We start from the raw sequence: 19876 nt of genomic DNA on the forward strand, positions 1-19876 counted from the left end.
GCTGAAACATTCAACCTTTCAAAGTTTTACTTTCAACAGAGTTAAAATAGATATTTACATCAAACATTAATAATAATCAACATTAGCAGAATACACATGTTTAAAGACAGTGATGATCATAACATTTTTCACAAAATCGAAATTAAGATATGAATTAGCAGACAAAATTCCTTAGTTGTAACAAATCAAGATCAAACACATTAATAAAAATGAGGACAGTTACAAATTATAAAAGGAAATTTTGTTCATAAAATGTCAAAAATTGATATTAAAACTGGTTAATACACATTTCAGAACTGGTACGTGAGAACTGTTACTTAGTCGCGAGGCAAAATGGTTTTTATGAATTGAGTTAACGCGGTATGTATGACTGTTCTAGTACTAGTCATCAGAATACTCCATATTTCATTTGTCGAGTGAGCAGGTGTCCAGACTTTTGGTTGACTGAAAACGGGTTGAAAGACATTGGTCGACGCAATTTGGTCGAAAACCAAATGGTCGATTTTTTTTTATTTAATTATATATTTATTTTTCGGGTTTTTGTTTTAAAAAAAAAGGTTTTTTTTAGAAAAAAAGGGGGTTGGGGGGGACCCCCCCCCCAAAAAAAGGGGTGAAAATAAAAAATACAAAAATTCGACCATTTGGTTTTCGACCAAATTGGTTCGACCATTTGTCCAGTCGACCAATTTTTTTCGACCAATTGTCTGCTAACCGAGTGAGCACACATGAATTGCAGTAAATTACGAAAGTACTGTACTCGTAGTGAGAGGAGGAAAGGGCATTCGACTATTAAGTGTGATAAAGTCTCCAGCTGTTTTGGGTTTTTACAAAAATCGACAGAAGGCATGGTTTTTGTGTATTAAACCTCTTCTCGCTAGAATTTGATTAGTAGGGCACAAATTTAGTCGTGGGCTTAACATTTCAGAACAAACGGAAGCTGAAGGACATTTGCTGAGATAGCTTCTCATTGTTCTAAAATTCTTATGAGGAAATAGTTGCAAATTAAAATCCACGTAACATGTGCAAGACTGTTCTGTCAAAATCCAGTCATAAGAATAAAGTTGAGTTTTTGCCTTTACAGGGTTAGTTAATAATAGATCAATCGCTATGCCATCATTCACAAGGGTGTCTACAATACATTTAACCCATTTTTTTAGAAACTCTGCTTTCTAAGTCTGGATGTACACTGCAACCGAGCCTAGGATGTTTGTTGCATTCATTCCCAATAAACATTTACGGTACAGATTGCACATCTTCCAAAGCACTTGACCAAACATGGAAATGAGGCCCAATTCATATCGTAAGAGAGTGATCGGAGTGCAGGCTGGCAAACAAAAAACCGACTTTCAAAATGTTCCCTCATGGCGGTCCCAAAATAGTCTGGGTCTGGGTAGAATGGTGTCCGCCCCGTATGAAAGAATAGGGACTACTTTTTGCAGAAAGAAGGTTAATATGTGAGCCATCGTGAATTTACCATATCTGTGCAGTATGATCTTTGCTTGCGAAATCAGACACATATTTTTGGCATCCAAAGTTGCTTCATAGACCAAATTGTTCACAGTCCCTGCAAAAGGCAAACCCAAATATTTGTAATGAAGTACCACCATAAGTGTTTTGAGCTGGAGGGACCATTGGTAATTTGACATTTTAGGATTCTTTCTTTTTTCACACAACAATATTTGAGTTTTATCAACGTTAATAGTCAGATTGTTATTGGTGACATATCCGTCCCGTTTATTTAACAACTCTTGCAGGCCTTTTGGTGTTTGGTCTCTGGACTGCCCATGAGGCATGCATTGCAGACAGCTGGAGCAGCAGCTTCAGAACCTAATACGATTTTCCTAAACATTTGCCACTCAAGCTTTGCCGCAGCTTGTCCTAGAGACTTCAGAGAAAAACATGTATCTCTAGAGTAGAAATCTGGCGACAAACAGATCCCAAGAACAACAGTAAAATACAGATGTAAGATCTGTTCTCGGTATTCCTGGTTGGACGGCTGCATGTGAATGTGTTTGGAGAGAGGTCTTGAGCTGCTGCTGGCACCGGGCCAATAAGATCTCAAGGGGGCCCGAATCCAGAGATAAGGGAGTTATCCAAGAATGCCAGCTCAACAAGGACTTCCCCTTCACCTGTGGAGCTTTGCAAGGGTCCACCCTCGCACCTCTGATCTTCAATCCTTAAATGGAACCACTTGAAGCCCCTCTTGCTCCTCACAGCACCCACATCCACCAATTTGCAGCGGATACGCAGCTCCCCCTCAGAAAATATCCTCCATCGAAGACATCCACGGCTCCAGGCCTTGCTCTCGTTGATCTGAACCTGGATATCTATGCTTCCCTGAAGCTCAACGCCCCCCCCCAAGACTGAACTCCTACTGCTGACCACAAGTCTGAACACCCTGACATCCAGACCTGGCTCTCTTCTATGCACCTCCAGAGATTCACACCCCACGTGGCCATCTGCGCCAATCTACATGCCCCACAAGATCCCAATAAACTATCCACCCTCCTTCCACTACCAGGCTTCTATACAACTCATTCTCCTCCTAAGCATATACACCCCCCTCCCAGTGACCTCCAATAAACTATGCATTCTCCATCCACAGTGAGCCTTTTACACAACTCGTTCCACTCCAAAGCATGCACTCGTCCTCCTTGTACTTCGCACTTCTTTTTCTTCTTGCTGATAGATTTTTATCCATACAGCGCCAGGGCGGTCTTGTGGAGATCTGTTGGGATGACGTTGGTGAAGAGGTTGAACAGGAAGGGTCCGAGGTTCGATCCCTATGGCACGCATGCTTGGATGGGATGTGATGTGGACTTCTCAGACAGCATGGCGACATGGAAGGTGTGGTCTCCCAGGTAGCTTGCAATCGTCTTCACCAGGTAGTTCGGAAATCCCAGGTCAATCATCTTGTGCAGCAGTCCCTTGTGCCATACTCGGTCGAATGCTTTCGCGACATCCAAGAAGACGATTCCCATGGACTTCTTGATGTTGAATCCGTGGCTGATGGTGTCCCCCCCCTCTCAGTAGCTGATGAGTCGTTGCATGCTCCTTTCGAAATCCAAACTTTTCCTTTGCTAGTAGATTTCTTTCAGAGGCGAAGTCGCTGAGTCGAGCGAGGAGAACCTTCTCCAGGAGCTTTGATAATCCAGAGAGCAGGCTTATAGGGCGGTAGTTCGCTGGATCCCTCAGTGGTTTGCCGGCCTTTGGGAAAACGATGACCCTTGCTTCTTTCCAGGAACTCGGGAAGTGCTGGAGCCTCATGCATACATGTACTTCCTTGCACCGAGGAACCTTTATACCCTCTTTCCAATCTCACCCTGTCCTCCAATCTCAATCATGTCTGCACTATTTTCCCACCTAAGCACCAACACCCTTCTTCCACTCCCTGCCAGCTTTATCTCCTCCTTCCACTCCAGTGCAGAAACTCACCCTCCTCTTACCTCGTGTCCAGATGCCTTCCTTTCTCTTCTCCTTTCACTCACATACTTCTGCATAACCCCTCCCACTCCTAAGCAGCTACACCTACTTCTCCTTCTTCTGAAAGCACCTACTAACTGCTCACTGTGGAATAACTCAGGAAGCACCTAGTTGAATCCCTTGAGGGCACGACCTTTCTCCCAACCTCTCAGTATAGCATGTGAAGATAGCCCTATACATACCCGTAGGAGATAGGTTGGTAGGAATGCCACCAGGCTCTCCCCAGCTGCAAGGAGGAAACAGTGGTCATGATGAGAACATGCACAATACAGAGTTTCTTACCTTTCTACACTATACCTTCTTAGGGAGATACCTGCTTATCTGGTAGAAGGCGTGGGTACACCTCATACAGTATGCCCCCTGATTGAGATGCCTTCTTAGCTGGTATAAGGCGTCGGGACACTTCATGCACTATGCCTCCTTAGGGAGATACCTGCTTAGTTGGTAGAAGGCGTGGGTACACCTCATTCACTATGCCCCCTGAGAGAGGTGCCTGCCTAGCTGGTAGAAGGCGTGGGGACACCTCATGCACTGTGCCTTCTTAGGGAGATACCTGCTTAGTTGGCAGAAGGTGTAGGGGCACCTCATACACTGCCCCCTTAGGGACATACCTGCTTAGCTGGTAGAAGGCGTGTGTACACCTCATTCACTATGCCCCCTGAGAGAGGTGCCTGCCTAGCTGGTAGAGGGCGTGGGTACACCTCATTCATTATTCCCCCTGAGAGTGGTGCCTGCTTAGCTGTAGAATGCGTGGGGACACCTCATACACTATGCCCCCTGTGGGAGATATCTGCTTAGCTGTTAGAAGGTGTGGGTACACCTCATACAGTATGCCCCCTGGGGGAGATACCTGCTTAGACGGTAGAAGGTGTGGAGACACCTCATGCGCTATGTCGCCTGGGAGAGGTGCCTGCTTAGCTGGTAGAAGGTGTGGGGACAATTCATACACTATGCCCCCTGAGAGAGGTGCCTGCTTAGCTGGTAGAAGGTGTGGGTACATGCATACAGTATGCCCCCCGGGGGAGATGTCTGCTTAGCCAGTAGAAAGCCTGGGTACACCTCATACACTATGCCCCTGGGGGAGATATCTGTTTAGCTGGTAGAAGGCGTGGGGAGACCACTATGCCCCTGAGGTAGATGCCTCCTAAGCTGGTAGAAGGTGTGGAGACACCTCATACACTATGCCCCTGAGGGAGATATCTGCTTAGCTGGTAGAAGGCGTGGGGACACCTCATACACTGTGCCCCCCCGAGGGAGATACCTACTTAGTTGGTAGAAGCCATGGGGACACCTCATACAGTATTCCCCCGGGGGAGATGTTTGCTTGGCCAGTAGAAAGCCTGGATACATCTCATAAACTATGCCCCCTGTTGGAGATGCCTGCTTAGCTGGTATAAGGCATGGGAGACACCTCATACACTATGTCCCCCGAGGGGGATACCTGTTTAGCTGCTAGAAGGCGTGGGTACACCTCATACACTATGCCCCTGAGGGAGATATCTGCTTAGATGGTAGAAGGCGTGGAGACACCTCATACACTATGCCCCCCGAGGGGGATACCTGTTTTGCTGCTAGAAGGCGTGGGTACACCTCATACACTATGCCCCCTGAGGGAGATACCTGCTTAGCTGCTAGAAGGCATGGGTACACCTCATACACTGTGCCCCCTGATGGAGATACCTGCTTAGCTGATAGAAGGCGTGGGTACACCTCATTCATTATGCCCCCCGAGGTAGATACCTGCTTAGCTGGTAAAAGGTGTGGGTGCACCTCATATACTATGCCCCTGAGGGAGATAATTGCTTAGCTGGTAGGAGGCGTGGGTACACCTCATACACTATGCCCCTGAGGGAGATACCTGCCTACTGCTTAGCTGGTATAAGCCGTGGGGACACCTCATACACTATGCCCCCTGAGGACGATAATTGCTTAGCTGGTAGGAGGCGTGGGTACACCTCATACACTATGCCCCCTGAGGACGATACTTTCTTAGCTGGTAGGAGGCGTGGGGACACTTCATACACTATGCCCCCTGAGAGAGGTGCCTGCTTAGCTGGTAGAAGGCGTGGGGACACTTCATACACTATGCCCAATGGGGGAGATATCTGCTTGGCAGGTAGAAGGCATGGGGACACCTCATATACTATGCCCCCTGAGAGAGGTGCCTGCTTAGCTGGTAGAAGGCGCGGGGACACTTCATACACTATGCCTCCTGAGGGAGATATCTGCTTACCGCTTAGCTGGTAGAAGGCGTGGGGACACCTAAGTGCCTTGGCAGAGAAAAACAGACAGTTGACTGCAGGCAGATCCAAAAGAAACCAAAACAGGTCAGGTACATAAGCCAGTCCAAAAATTGGGCCACAAAGTCTGGGAGCTAAAAGTTAAAATCCAGGAAATACCAAAGTCAAAATTCAAGTAACCAGACCCAAGTCCACGGTACAAGAAGGCGTGAGAAATACTGTTCCGAATAACAGACCAGCAGTTCTCTACTTTAAACTTTCATTAGCTCCTCGCTTCAGCTTCCACCCGCTCCCCCATATCCATAAGGAAAACTATTCTGTCTACTGCAGTCCCCTGAGCAAGAGCCTGAGAGGTGAATCCCATTAATCATGCCCTAAGAACAAAAAGTGTGTGGCTTTTTTCAACATGATGCTATAATTCATCTTAAAAAACAGACAAAGAGAAGCAGGGACAATAGTGTGTCAATATCAGTCTACCCATCTTCCCATCCCATCTGCTCTCCCCATTCTGTTCCACCCTCCGTTCCTCCCCCAGTCACCTTCCATCAGCTCCCCCTGAGCAGCATTCCCATTGACCTCCTACCCCTCCCTACCCCGCCATGTCTTCTTGGCCTGGCTGGGGAGAATCTAGGATGGCAACTCCTCCTCTGCCAAGGCTGAGCAACAAGGCCCCCAGTCCTTATTCCATCTTAGATGGTGTGCTCTTTACAAAACGTCCCTGAACACTGTGGCTACTAACAGCAGGCCACAGAGGAGATGCGTGTGTCCCGCCATCTTGTTTTGAAAGACAGACCCCTTTTCCCCTGTCCAGAATACTGAAGCAAGGAATAGGATATTTTATTTATGACAAATTGACATTTTGAAGCACAAAATGGTGTTTTATGTTGGAATTTTGCAGCACATTTTAATTGAGTTGCGGGTGCGAGGGAGTGCTAGTATGCAGGAGACCGAGCCAGGGCGGGGAGAGCTGGATCAGGAGGCAGACAGTGCAGGTTGAGGGGTTTCCAGTGTCCTTGTATCACTCCAGGTGTGGCGTGGTGCGGATGTCATTGTCTGGTACTTACTCTTTACATACTGTTTATAATATGCAGTTGTCCATGCTGACTTCTTGTTTGACATCATTAGTTTGATTTGCTATTAAATGTCACAATTTCATTCAATAAATGGGGCTTTATATTTTCCAAAGAAAGATGTGTGTGTGTGTGTGTTGTGTGTGTCTCCTCGGTAGGCTTCCCATCTAATAAACCATGAGTGAGGCTTTTTCGAAATAGCTCGCAGTGCAAACTAAATAACTTCACGGGGCACTTAATTTTGGCAGGTAAGGCACAGTGAGATTAAATATCCACCCAGGATCACGCACTTTGGTTAAGAGATAAAGACAGAAGTTGAGGCTCACTTGAAATGTAGGTACTCGACCATGTATCTTCCCAGCTCAAGATGGTACAAATATGTGCTGAAGTTTGGATTTAAACACCTAAAATAATACTCAATTTTATACAGATTACTTTAAGAATGCACCAGTCACATGATAAACCAACCTGATCATGATACATCATTGTAGAAATATGTTGATGAAAAAGAGTAAAGGGGTAATTTTTTTTATAAATCCTAAATTGCATGGGAGGGACAACATTTGTTTGCACTGTTTTGCTACAAGGCTGCTCTGGTCAATTTCCACCAAATATTGGATAAATAAATATTAAAACACAGGAAAAGTCATCTTTATTCTTCATATTTCCACTGTGTCCAGAAAAATGTAAATCCCACGATTAGATATTGTGGGTGCCATATACAAAGAATTCCTTTGGATTCTGCCTGCTTTTACCAAAAAAGCTCCAATCATAGGGGGTAATTTTCCAAGTCCCGCTGTCGCATATCCCGTAGTATCACCCCGGCAAGCCAGAAATCTGAGCTTAAGGGGGCTTCTCCCCACCTCTCACCTTTAGCTGGTAGTAAGGCCTAGCACTCTACTACGCAACAGTATAAGTAATAGCCATTTATTTAGAACCCAGAGGACCCATCCTCTAGTCTTTGTGCAGTTCCGATTTCGCTCTTGCTACAAATATTTTATTTATTTGATTTCATTGGGCATTTATAAGGCACTTATTCAACTAGACAGTGTTTCAAAGCGCCACAAGTCAAAATGGAAGGGAACAAATATTCAATAAAAATGACAATAATAGATAATGAAAACAACAGCGTTCCTACAAGGCCTTGTGATATTCTGAGCGTTCAAGTGCAGAGAAAAAAGAAGGCAGTGGTGGGGATGAGGGTTAAGTGCTGGAGGGTCCTCCAGGGGGGAAGTGCCGAGGGTTCCCGTTGCGGAGGCAACAGGTAAGTGCAAGGGCGGAGATGCCCCATTGAAGATGAAGACCAACCACCCCCAGGTAAGTGGAGGCCCGAGACAAACCCAACAGGCAGGTGTGAGCCCAAGGCCAATGAAGGGGGCAGGGTGTGTGCTTGTGGCGATTGGGCAGATGGCCAGGCTCCTATAAAAATCTTGAGGGAACAGGCCGCCAATCTCAGCGACTGTGGGGATGGTTAGCATGGGAAGGGGAGAGGGAAGGAGGAGGAGAACAGGAAAGTCTTGAGTTGGTTGCAGTACTTCAAGTCATCCGGTTCAAGACAGAGAGAGATAGGGAGACTGTCCCAGAGGAGGGAGCCAGCTGAGGAGAGAGGTCTGCCCCAGCTCTCTGATTGGAGAAACATTTGACCAACAGAGAGTTGGAGCAAGAGGATCAATGGGATCTTGAAGGAGAGTATTTAGGGAGAGAGAGTTGCAGGTAGCGTGGTCCCGAGCCCCAGAAGCTTTATGGATAACGCAGAGGGTCTTAAATTTGATCCTTGCGGCAACCACGAACCAGTGGAGAGATTTTAGAGCTGGAGTGTTATGGTCCCTTGGTTTGAGGCTGAGGATAAGTCTTGCAGCCCTATTCTGGATTAGTTGAAGAGGGCAGAGGGGGGAAAGAGGCAGGTTAAGGCAGAGGGTGTTGCAGTAGTCCAGCCTGGAAAGGACCGGAGCTCTAGAGACCTTGAGCTTCTGGGGGAAGGTGAGGAGAGGGAGAATGCCTTTGGGGAGCTGCAGCTGAAAGTGGGCCTTCTTGGCAAGTTCCAAGATCTGAGGTTTGAAGGAGAGAGGAGAGGAGTTGAAGATGATCCCAAGGTTCCTGGCTTAAGTGGAGGGAGAAGGGGGAATTCCCATAGAAGGTGGCCAGAGTGTAGGGGGGATCGATGCGAGGAACAGTTGTTCCGATGAGAAGAATCTCAGTCTAACTGGCATTAAGACAGAGATCATTGGAGGCGCACTGTGACTGGATAGCAGAAAAGCAGTCCGGGATGATAGAAGAGGAGGAAGAGAAGGAGGAACGGAGCTTGAATAAAAGTTGTGTGTCATCTGCATAACCCTGGAAGTGAGGAGAGAAGGTCGGAGATCAGGTGAGAAAGAGCAGAAAGGTAGATGTTGAAGAGCCAAGGTAAGAGGAGAAATCCTTGGTGAACACCACCAGTTGAGAGAGAGAGGTGGTGGAGGAGAAAGAGCCCAGGATCACATGGTAGGGGTGGTCAGTGAGGAAGGAAGTCAACCAATCCAGTGACTGTTCTGAGATACCAAGGGGATCTTGGAGCCGCTTTATGAGCATAGAGTGGTTGACCATCTCAAAGGCGGAAGAGAAGTCAAGGAGGATGAGGACAGCGGGAGAGTTAGTCAAGATTTGCAAGCCGTTCTTCATGGGTGTTCAGGAGAGCAGTTTCCATGCCTCTGGGTGCTCGGGGTTCAGTTTGATGGTCCTGTAGGCAACCAACAAGCTCAGTGTGTTGGGTCAGTTGGGGGAAGACCAACTTCTCCAGGAGTCTCACAAGGAAGGGAGTAATAGAGTTAGGGTGCTAGTTGGCCAGACACAAGGGGTCAGCTGAAGGCTTTTTTAGAAGGAGTGCACAAGGTAGTGCTTGAGAGAAGAAGGGAAAGAGCCAGATGCTAAGGAGTGGTTGCAGAAGTCAGCAAGAGCAAGTGCGAGGGAGGAGATTTTTTCTTTGATGGTTCTGGAAGAACAGGGAGACACCTGTTTGGATGAGATCTTCATAGAACAGACTACTCTAGAGATCTCATCCGTTGTGATAGGAAAGGAGGAGGAGAGAGTGGGTAGGGTGGGGGAGAGGTCAAAGGAGACAGGATGTCAGGGAGAAGAGAAGAGGAGGGGGAGAAAGTGAGAGAGGTAAGGATGTCCTGAGTCTTAGAGGTAAAGTGGGAGGCCAGTGCAGTGCAGAGGGCCTGAGAAGGAAGAGGCCAAGTAGAGACTGCAGATGGATTGGCTAGTTCAGCCGTGTTGTTAGTGGCTCCAGAGTTGCGGGCCTGGATATGGACCCTCTTTATGGAGTGGATGGAGAGAGGGTATTGCCTTTAGAGCAAGCGACAGGTCTGTCTGTCAGAGGATGAGCATGATGTCTGCCTCTTCCATTCAGCAGCTATGCACTTGCGTTTCAGAGCAGCAAGATCAGGGTCACACCAGCTGTTACGCTTGGAGGCAGGTTTCAGGCAAATTCTCATGACAGGAACAAGAAAGTCAAGAGTGTTAGCAAATTAGCTGGTAGACGGCGTGGGGACACTTCATACACTTCCCCCTGAGGAAGATACCTGCTTAGCTGGTAGAAGGTGTGGGTACACTCATACACTATGCCCCCTGAGAGAGGTGCCTGCTTAGCTGGTAGAAGGCGCGGGGACACTTCATACACTATGCCCCTGAGGGAGATACCTACTTAGCGGGTAGAAGGCGTGGGGACACTTCATACACTAAGCCCCCTGAGAGAGGTGCCTGCTTAGCTGGTATAAGGCGTGGGGACACTTCATACACTATGCCCCCTGAGGAAGATGCCTACTTAGTGGGTAGAAGGCGTGGGGACACCTCATACACTATGCCCCCTGAGGAAGATGCCTACTTAGTGGGTAGAAGGCGTGGGGACACCTCATACACTATGCCCCCTGAGGAAGATGCCTACTTAGTGGGTAGAAGGCGTGGGGACACCTCATACACTATGCCCCCGAGGGGGATACCTGCTTACCGCTTAGCTGGTAGGAGGCGTGGGTACACCTCATACACTATGCCCCTGAGGGAGATACCTGCCTACCGCTTAGCTAGTATAAGGCGTGGGGACACCTCATATACTATGCCCCCTGAGAGAGGTGCCTGCTTAGCTGGTAGAAGGCGCGGGGACACTTCATACACTATGCCTCCTGAGGGAGATATCTGCTTACCGCTTAGCTGGTAGAAGGCGTGGGGACACCTAAGTGCCTTGGCAGAGAAGAACAGACAGTTGACTGCAGGCAGATCCAAAAGAAACCAAAACAGGTCAGGTACATAAGCCAGTCCAAAAATTGGGCCGCAAAGTCTGGGAGTTAAAAGTTAAAATCCAGGAAATACCAAAGTCAAAATCCAAGTAACCAGACCCAAGTCCACGGTACAAGAAGGCGTGAGAAATACTGTTCCCAATAACAGACCAGAGGTTCTCAACTTTAAACTTTCATTAGCTCCTCGCTTCAGCTTCCACCCGCTCCCCCATATCCATAAGGAAAACAATTATGTCTACTGCAGTCCCCTGAGCACGAGCCTGAGAGGTGAATCCCATTAATCATGCCCTAAGAACAAAAGGTGTGTGGCTTTTTTCAACATGATGCTATAATTCATCTTAAAAAAACAGACAAAGAGAAGCAGGGACAATAGTGTGTCAATATCAGTCTACCCATCTTCCCATCCCATCTGCTCTCCCCATTCTGTTCCACCCACCGTTCCTCCCCCAGTCACCTTCCATCAGCTCCCCCAAAGCAGCATTCCCATTGACCTCCTACCCCTCCCTACCCCGCCATGTCTTCTTGGCCTGGCTGGGGAGAATCTAGGATGGCAACTCCTCCTCTGCCAAGGCTGAGCAACAAGGCCCCCAGTCCTTATTCCATCTTAGATGGTGTGCGCTTTACAAAACGTCCCTGAACACTGTGGCTACTAACAGCAGGCCACAGAGGAGATGCGTGTGTCCCGCCATCTTGTTTTGAAAGACAGACCCCTTTCCCCTGTCCAGAATACTGAAGCAAGGAATAGGATATTTTATTTCTGACAAATTGACATTTTGAAGCACAAAATTGTATTTTATTTCGGAATTTTCCAGCACATTTTAATTGAGTTGTGGGTGCGAGGGAGTGCTAGTATGCAGGAGACCGAGCCAAGGCGGGGAGAGCCAGATCAGGAGGCAGACAGTGCAGGTTGAGGGGTTTCCAGTGTCTATGTATCACTCCAGGTGTGGCGTGGTGCGGATGTCATTGTCTGGTACTTACTCTTTACATACTGTTTATAATATGCAGTTGTCCATGCTGACTTCTTGTTTGACATCATTAGTTTGATTTGCTAATGAATGGCACAATTTCATTCAATAAATGGGGCTTTATATTTTCCAAATAAAGATGTGTGTGTGTGTGTTGTGTGTGTCTCCTCGGTAGGCTTCCCATCTAATAAACCATGAGTGAGGCTTTTTTGAAATAGCTTGTACTGCAAACTGAATAACTTCATGGAGCACCTAATTTTGGCAGGTAAGGCACAGTGAGATTAAATATCCACCCAGGATCACACACTTTGGTTAAGTGATAAAGACAGAATTGAGGCTAGCTTGAAATGTAGGTACTCGACCATGTATCTTCCCAGCTCAAGATGGTACAAATATGTGCTGAAGTTTGGATTTAAACACCTAAAATAATACTCAATTTTATACAGATTACTTTAAGAATGCACCAGTCACATGATAAACCAACCTGATCATGATACATCATTGTAGAAATGTGTTCATGAAAAAGAGTAAAGGGGTAATTTTTTTTTACAAATTCTAAATTGCCTGGGAGGGACAACTCTTGTTTACACTGTTTTGCAAACAGGCTCCCTCCAGTCAATTTTAATTATTTCCACCAAGTACTGGATAAATAAATAGTAAAACACAGGAAAAGTCATCTTTATTCTTCAAATTTCCACTGTGTCTGGAAAAGTGTAAATCCACGATTAGATATTGTGGGTGCCATATACAATGGATTCCTTCAGAATCTGCCTGCTTTTACCAATAAAGCTCCAATCATAGGGGGTCATTTTCCAAGTCCCGCTGTTGCGTGTCCCATAGTATCACCCCGGCAAACCAGAACTCTGAGTTTAAGGGGGCTTCCCCCCAGCTCTCCGCTTTAGTTGGGAGTAAGGTCTAGCACTCTGCTATGAGACAGTATAACTATCAGCCATGTATTTAGAACCCAGAGGACCCATCCTCTAGTTTTGTGCAGTTCCGGTTTCGCTCTTGCTACAATTATTTTATTTATTGGATTTCATTGGGCATTTATAAGGAACTTATGCAACTAGACAGTGGTTCAAAGCACCACAAGGCTTCAGGGAAGGGAGCAAGGGAATAAATGATCAATCAAAATGACAATAATAAATCATAATAACAAAAGCGGTCCTACAAGGCCTTGTGACATTCGGAGCATTCAACTGCAGAGAAAAAAGAAGGCAGTGGTGGGGCGAAGGCGTGAGTGCTGGAGGGTCCCCCAGGGGGGAAGTGTCAGGGGTGCCTGTTGCAGAAGCAACAGGTAAGTGCAAGGGCGGAGACACCCATTGAAGATGGAGGCCAACAACCTCCAGGTAAGTGCAGGCCTGAGACAAACCCAACAGGCAGGTGTGGGCCCAAGGCAAATGATGGGGGCAGGGTGTGTGCTGGTGGCGATTGTGCACATGGCCTGGTCCTATAGGAATCTTGAGGGACCAGGCCAACAATCTCAGCGACTGTGGAGATGGTTAGCACGGAAAGGGGAGAGGGAAGGAGGTGCAGAAGAAAAAAGTCTTGAGTTGTTTGCAGAACTTGAGGTTGTATGGTTCAAGACAGAGAGCGATAGGGAGACTGTCCCAGAGGAGGGAGCCAGCTGAGGAGAGAGGTCTGCCCCCAGCTCTCTGCTTGGAGAAACATTTGACCAGCAGAGAGTTGGAGTGAGAAGGTCAAGGGGATCTTGAAGGAGAGTAGTTAGGGAGAGAGAGCTGCAGAGAGCATGGTCCCATGCCCCAGACAGCCTTATGGATAATGCAGAGGGTATTTAATGTTATCCTTGCAGCAACCAGGAACCAGTGGAGAGTTTTTAGAGATGGAGTGATGCAGTCCCTGGGTTTGAGGCCAAAGATAAGTCTTGCAGCCCTATTCTGGATTAGTTGAAGAGGGCAGAGGGAGGAAAGGGGCAGGTTAAGGAAGAGGCTGTTCCAGTAATCCAGCCTAGAGAGGACCAGAGCTCTAGAGACCTTGAGCTTCTGGGGGAAGGTGAGGAAAGGGAGAATGCCTCTGGGGAGCTGCAGCTGAAAGTGGGCCATCATGGCAAGGTCCAAGATCTGAGGAGTGAAGGGGAGAGAGGAGTGGAAGATGACCCTGAAGTTTCTGGCTTCCATGGAGGGCTAAATCGGAGAGCCCATAGACGTTGGCCAGCGTGCAGTAGCAATGCGAGGAACAGGAATCCCGATGGGAAGAATCTCAGTCTAACTGGCATCAAGACAGAGATCATTGGAGATGCACCATGACTGGATAGCAGAAAGGCAGTCTGGGGTGATAGAGGGGTAAGAGGAGAAGGAAGAGGGGAGCTTGAAGAAGAGTTGTGTGTCATCTGTGTAACACTGGAAGTGAGGAGAGAAGGTTAGAGAACATGCGAGAAAGAGGAGCAAGGTAGATGTTGAAGAGGCAAGGTGAGAGGAGAGACCCCTGGGGAACACCACAGGTTGAGAGAGAGAGGTGGTGGAGGAGAAAGAGCCCAGGATCATCTGGGGTGGTGGTCAGTGAGGAAGGAAGTCAACCAATACAGTGCCTGGTCTGAGATACCAAGGGGATCTTGGAGCCGCTTTATGAGGATAGAGTGGTTGAGCATGTCAAAGGCAGAAGAGAGGTCAAGAAGGATGAGGACAGCGGGAGAGTTAGTCAAGATTTGCAAGCCGTTCTTCATGGGTGTTCAGGAGAGCAGTTTCCATGCCTCTGGATGCTCGGAATCTTGATGGTCGTGTAAACAACCAACGAGTTCAGTTTACTGAGTCAGTTGGCGGAAGACCAACTTCCCCAGGAGTTTCACAAGGAAGGGTGTAGTCGAGGTATGGAGGTACTTGGCCGGACACAAGAGGTCAGCTGAATGCTTTTTTAGAAGGGGTGCACAAGGGAGTGCTTGAGAGAGGAAGGGAAAGACCCAGAGGCTAAGGAGTGGGTGCAGAAGTCAGCAAGAGCAGGTGCGAGGGAGGAGACATTTTCCTTGATGCTTCTGGTTGAACAGGGAGACACCTGTTTGAATTAGATCTTCATGGAACGGACTACTCTAGAGATCTCATCTGTTGTGATAGTACAGAAGGAGGTGAAAGTGGGTGGGGGTGAGGGAGAGGCCAAGGAAGGCAGGAGGTCAGGGAGAAAAGAAGAGGAGGGGGAGGAAGTGAGAGAGGTAAGGATGTCCTGAGTCTTAGGGGTAAAGTGGGTGGCCAATGCAGTGCAGAGGGCCTGAGAAGGAAAAGGCCAAGTAGAGACTGAAGATGGATTGGCTAGTTCCTTTTGGATTTTGAAGAGTTCAGCCGTGTTGTTAGTGGCTCCACAGATGTGGGCCTGGATGTGGAACCTCTTTTTGGAGCGGATGTAGAGAGGGTATTGCCTTTGGAGTAGGCGACAGGTGAGTTTGTCGGAGGATGAGCGTGATGTCTGCCACTTCCATTCAGCAGCTATGCACTTGCGTTTCAGAGCAGCAAGATCAGGGTCATACCAACTGTTAAGTTTGGAGGCAGGTTTCAGGTAAATTCTCATGACAGGGGCAAGAAAGTCAAGAGTGTTAGTAATAGCGAGATAAACATTGTCAAGGACAGAGTCAGTGGGAGAGTCAGTGGGAGAGTCAACGGGGGGGGGAGAGGGATGAAGGTAGAGGCAAACGCAGTAACTGACATTTGCTTCATCCGTCGGATGACCGCGAAGGAGGGTGGCAGTGCTGGGGGAGGCTTGGTCAGGCGGCCGAGGGGTCCTAACTGAGAAGAGAGGAGGAAGTAGTCAGACCAGGAGAGGGGGGTAGAGAGAGGGTTAGAGAGCAGAAGGTCAGCATGAATGAAGGCATCAAGAGTGTGTCCGGCGGAGTGGGGGGTAAGTCAAGAAAGGAGAGAGAGGTACAGAGATCACAGAAGAGTGTGGAGGCAGAGACAGTGGAGTCGAGGGGAATGTTGAAGGTGGATGGAGAATTATTTACGTGGACTTAGAAGTGTATCCCCTTCCCGCCTCGTTTGTCACAGTTCTGTTAACTTAAAACCGTTGACTTACTCACAAGCTCCTCAACCCGTCGTTTCTTCTGTAAGAGTGGGAAAAGTAGCGGTAAAATGATTTTACCGCCACTTGTTCCACTCTGCAGTACTTGGAAAATTGCCTGTACTCCAAAGTGCACAAAATAGATCGGGATGGAGAGACAGACTTCAGGAAGAGGCATAATGCATCATAATACAGAGCGTTGATCATAGCACCTCACTGTACGGAAGTATCGCAGAGTCAAGAATAACCAACGTTGTAAAAAAGTTTATACCTCATATATTTCCTCTAGAAAACACAATATTCCAACTCCCCAAGTTTACCTAGAATTCAAACATATTGTTTGTCTAGTAAGTAACAAGTCTCATCTTCTAGAATCCAATCATTCTACATCAAGTCTTTAGTCACTGGCATTCACATACATGTCAACCCTATAAAGCCCTGTCTAACCCTTCATGGGGCATCAATCAACTTTCTTCTAACAAAGACACAAAAGCCCTGTCCAGTCTCCCAAAGTGGGGCTTAAATCGCCTGTCTTCTGACGAACACACAAAAGCCCTGTCCAGTCTCCCAATGTGGGGCATAAATCACTGTCTTCTGACAAAGAAATAAAAGCACTGTCCAGTCTGATCCCTTCTGTTCAAGGAAAATCAAAATCAAAAAGCACTTGCACAAGCACTGAAGAAATATTGCATAAAATGGCATCAAATGTCTAAAGGCATATCACAAAATGTAAACCTCTAAAGTAATACCTCGTATAGGCACTACAAACCTATTCTATGCAAATGGCAAATCACAATATTCAAAGAATACATTCCAATATATTCAATGCAAAGCACAATTTCACTGCATCATTCGGAAGAGAAAAATGACAGCATATTATTCTGGCAAGCAGAACCCAATCCAAAATGTCTCCAAGGTGAAGCTAAGGGCTACACCCCATGTACCGTCTGACAGGATCTCAGCAAGACAGCCATATAGGGGGACTGCCACTGTATTTAAAGGGCATATATTGGAAAGACGCTTACCATCAAAACTGCTGTCATCCAGCGGGCAGAAATACAGCTTCTATTTCTAACATGTATAATAGAAGTTAGTTCCTTCCCCATCTGTGTGATGATGGTAAATAAAGTCGAGCATTTCCCCTTTAGAAAGATGCTAATTAATGAGCCTTTAGCAAGTCGCTCCAAAGCGTCTTGAGTCTGATCAGTTCTTAACAGGTCGCTCTGAAGGGTCTTGACACTGACCAGTTCTTAGCAAGTCGCTCTGAAGCGTCTTGAATCTGATCAGTGGTTAGCAAGTCGCTCTGAAGCGTCTTGAATCTGATCAGTGGTTAGCAAGTCGCTCTGAAGCGTCTTGAGTCTGATCAGTTCCTAGCAAGTCGCTCTGAAGCATCTTGAGTCTGACCAGTTCTTAGCAAGTCGCTCTGAAGCGTCTTGAGTCTGACCAGTTCTTAGCAAGTCGCTCTGAAGCGTCTTGAGTCTGATCAGTTCTTAGCAAGTCGCTCTGAAGCATCTTGAGTCTGACCAGTTCTTAGCAAGTCGCTCTGAAGCGTCTTGAGTCTGATCAGTTCTTAGCAAGTCGCTCTGAAGGGTCTTGACACTGACCAGTTCTTAGCAAGTCGCTCTGAAGCGTCTTGAGTCTGACCAGTTCTTAGCAAGTCCCTCTGATGCGTCTTGAGTCTGATCAGTTCTTAGCAAGTCACTCTGAAGCGTCTTGAGTCTGACCAGTTCTTAGCAAATCGCTCTGAAGCGTCTTGAGTCTTATCAGTTCTTAGCAAGTTGCTCTGAAGCGTCTTGAGTCTGATCAGTTCTTCTGACCAGTTCTTAGCAAGTCGCTCTGAAGCGTCTTGAGTCTGATCAGTTCTTGGCAAGTCGCTCTAAAGCGTCTTGAGTCTGATCAGTTCTTCTGACCAGTTCTTAGCAAGTCGCTCTGAAGCATCTTGAGTCTGATCACTTCTTCTGACCGGTTCCTAGCAAGTCGCTCTGAAGCGTCTTGAGTCTGACCAGTTCTTAGAAAGTCGCTCTGAAGCGTCTTGAGTCTGATCAGTTCTTAGCAAGTCGCTCTGAAGCGTCTTGAGTCTGATCAGTTCTTCTGACCGGTTCCTAGCAAGTCGCTCTGAAGCGTCTTGAGTCTGATCAGTTCTTAGCAAGTCCCTCTGAAGCGTCTTGAGTCTGATCAGTTCTTAGCAAGTTGCTCTGAAGCGTCTTGAGTCCGACCAGTTCTTAGCAAGTCCCTCTGAAGCGTCTTGAGTCTGATCAGTTCTTAGCAAGTCACTCTGAAGCGTCTTGAATCTGACCAGTTCTTAGCAAGTCGCTCTGAAGCATCTTGAGTCTGACCAGTTCTTAGAAAGTCGCTCTGAAGCGTCTTGAGTCTGATCAGTTCTTCTGACCGGTTCCTAGCAAGTCGCTCTGAAGTGTCTTGAGTCTGATCAGTTATTAGAAAGTCCCTCTGAAGCGTCTTGAGTCTGATCAGTTCTTAGCAAGTCGCTCTGAAGCGTCTTGAGTCTGACCAGTTCTTAGCAAGTCCCTCTGAAGCGTCTTGAGTCTGATCAGTTCTTAGCAAGTCGCTCTGAAGCGTCTTGAGTCTGATCAGTTCTTAGCAAGTCGCTCTGAAGCGTCTTGAGTCTGATCAGTTCTTAGCAAGTTGCTCTGAAGCGTCTTGAGTCTGGTCAGTTCTTCTGACCAGTTCTTAGCAAGTCGCTCTGAAGCGTCTTGAGTCTGATCATTTATTAATAAGTCGCTCTAAAGCATCTTGAGTCTGATCAGTTCTTCTGACCAGTTCTTAGCAAGTCACTCTGAAGCGTCTTGAGTCTGATCACTTCTTCTGACCGGTTCCTAGCAAGTCGCTCTGAAGCGTCTTGAGTCTGACTAGTTCTTAGTAAGTCGCTCTGAAGCGTCTTGAGTCTGATCAGTTCTTAGCAAGTCGCTCTGAAGCGTCTTGAGTCTGATCAGTTCTTCTGACCAGTTCCTAGCAAGTCTCTCTGAAGCGTCTTGAGTCTGATCAGTTCTTAGCAAGTCCCTCTGAAGCATCTTGAGTCTGATCAGTTCTTCTGACCGGTTCCTAGCAAGTCGCTCTGAAGCGTCTTGAGTCTGATCAGTTCTTAGCAAGTCCCTCTGAAGCGTCTTGAGTCTGATCAGTTCTTAGCAAGTCGCTCTGAAGTGTCTTGAGTCTGACCAGTTCTTAGCAAGTCCCTCTGAAGTGTCTTGAGTCTGATCAGTTCTTAGCAAGTCGCTCTGAAGTGTCTTGAGTCTGGTCAGTTCTTAGCAAGTCGCTCTGAAGCATCTTGAGTCTGATCAGTTCTTCTGACCGGTTCCTAGCAAGTCGCTCTGAAGCGTCTTGAGTCTGACTAGTTCTTAGTAAGTCGCTCTGAAGCGTCTTGCGTCTGATCAGTTCTTAGCAAGTCGCTCTGAAGCGTCTTGAGTCTGATCAGTTCTTCTGACCAATTCCTAGCAAGTCGCTCTGAAGCGTCTTGAGTCTGATCAGTTCTTAGCAAGTCCCTCTGAAGCATCTTGAGTCTGATCAGTTCTTCTGACCGGTTCCTAGCAAGTCGCTCTGAAGCGTCTTGAGTCTGATCAGTTCTTAGCAAGTCCCTCTGAAGCGTCTTGAGTCTGATCAGTTCTTAGCAAGTCGCTCTGAAGTGTCTTGAGTCTGACCAGTTCTTAGCAAGTCCCTCTGAAGTGTCTTGAGTCTGATCAGTTCTTAGCAAGTCGCTCTGAAGTGTCTTGAGTCTGGTCAGTTCTTAGCAAGCCGCTCTGAAGCATCTTGAGTCTGATCAGTTCTTCTGACCGGTTCCTAGCAAGTCGCTTTGAAGCGTCTTGAGTCTGACCAGTTCTTAGCAAGTCGCT

General features: G+C 47.3%; 1 protein-coding gene across 1 annotated transcript in view; it reads left to right on the top strand.

The window, feature by feature from the left end:
• Positions 1–19876, top strand: part of TMEM132B (transmembrane protein 132B) — a 2267570-nt gene that overhangs the window by 404453 nt on the left and 1843241 nt on the right. The gene's annotated exons all lie outside the window — the stretch shown is intronic.

Source organism: Ambystoma mexicanum, chromosome 10 (assembly GCF_040938575.1).
Source record: "Ambystoma mexicanum isolate Mex_15411 chromosome 10, UKY_AmexF1_1, whole genome shotgun sequence".
Taxonomy (NCBI): domain Eukaryota; kingdom Metazoa; phylum Chordata; class Amphibia; order Caudata; family Ambystomatidae; genus Ambystoma; species Ambystoma mexicanum.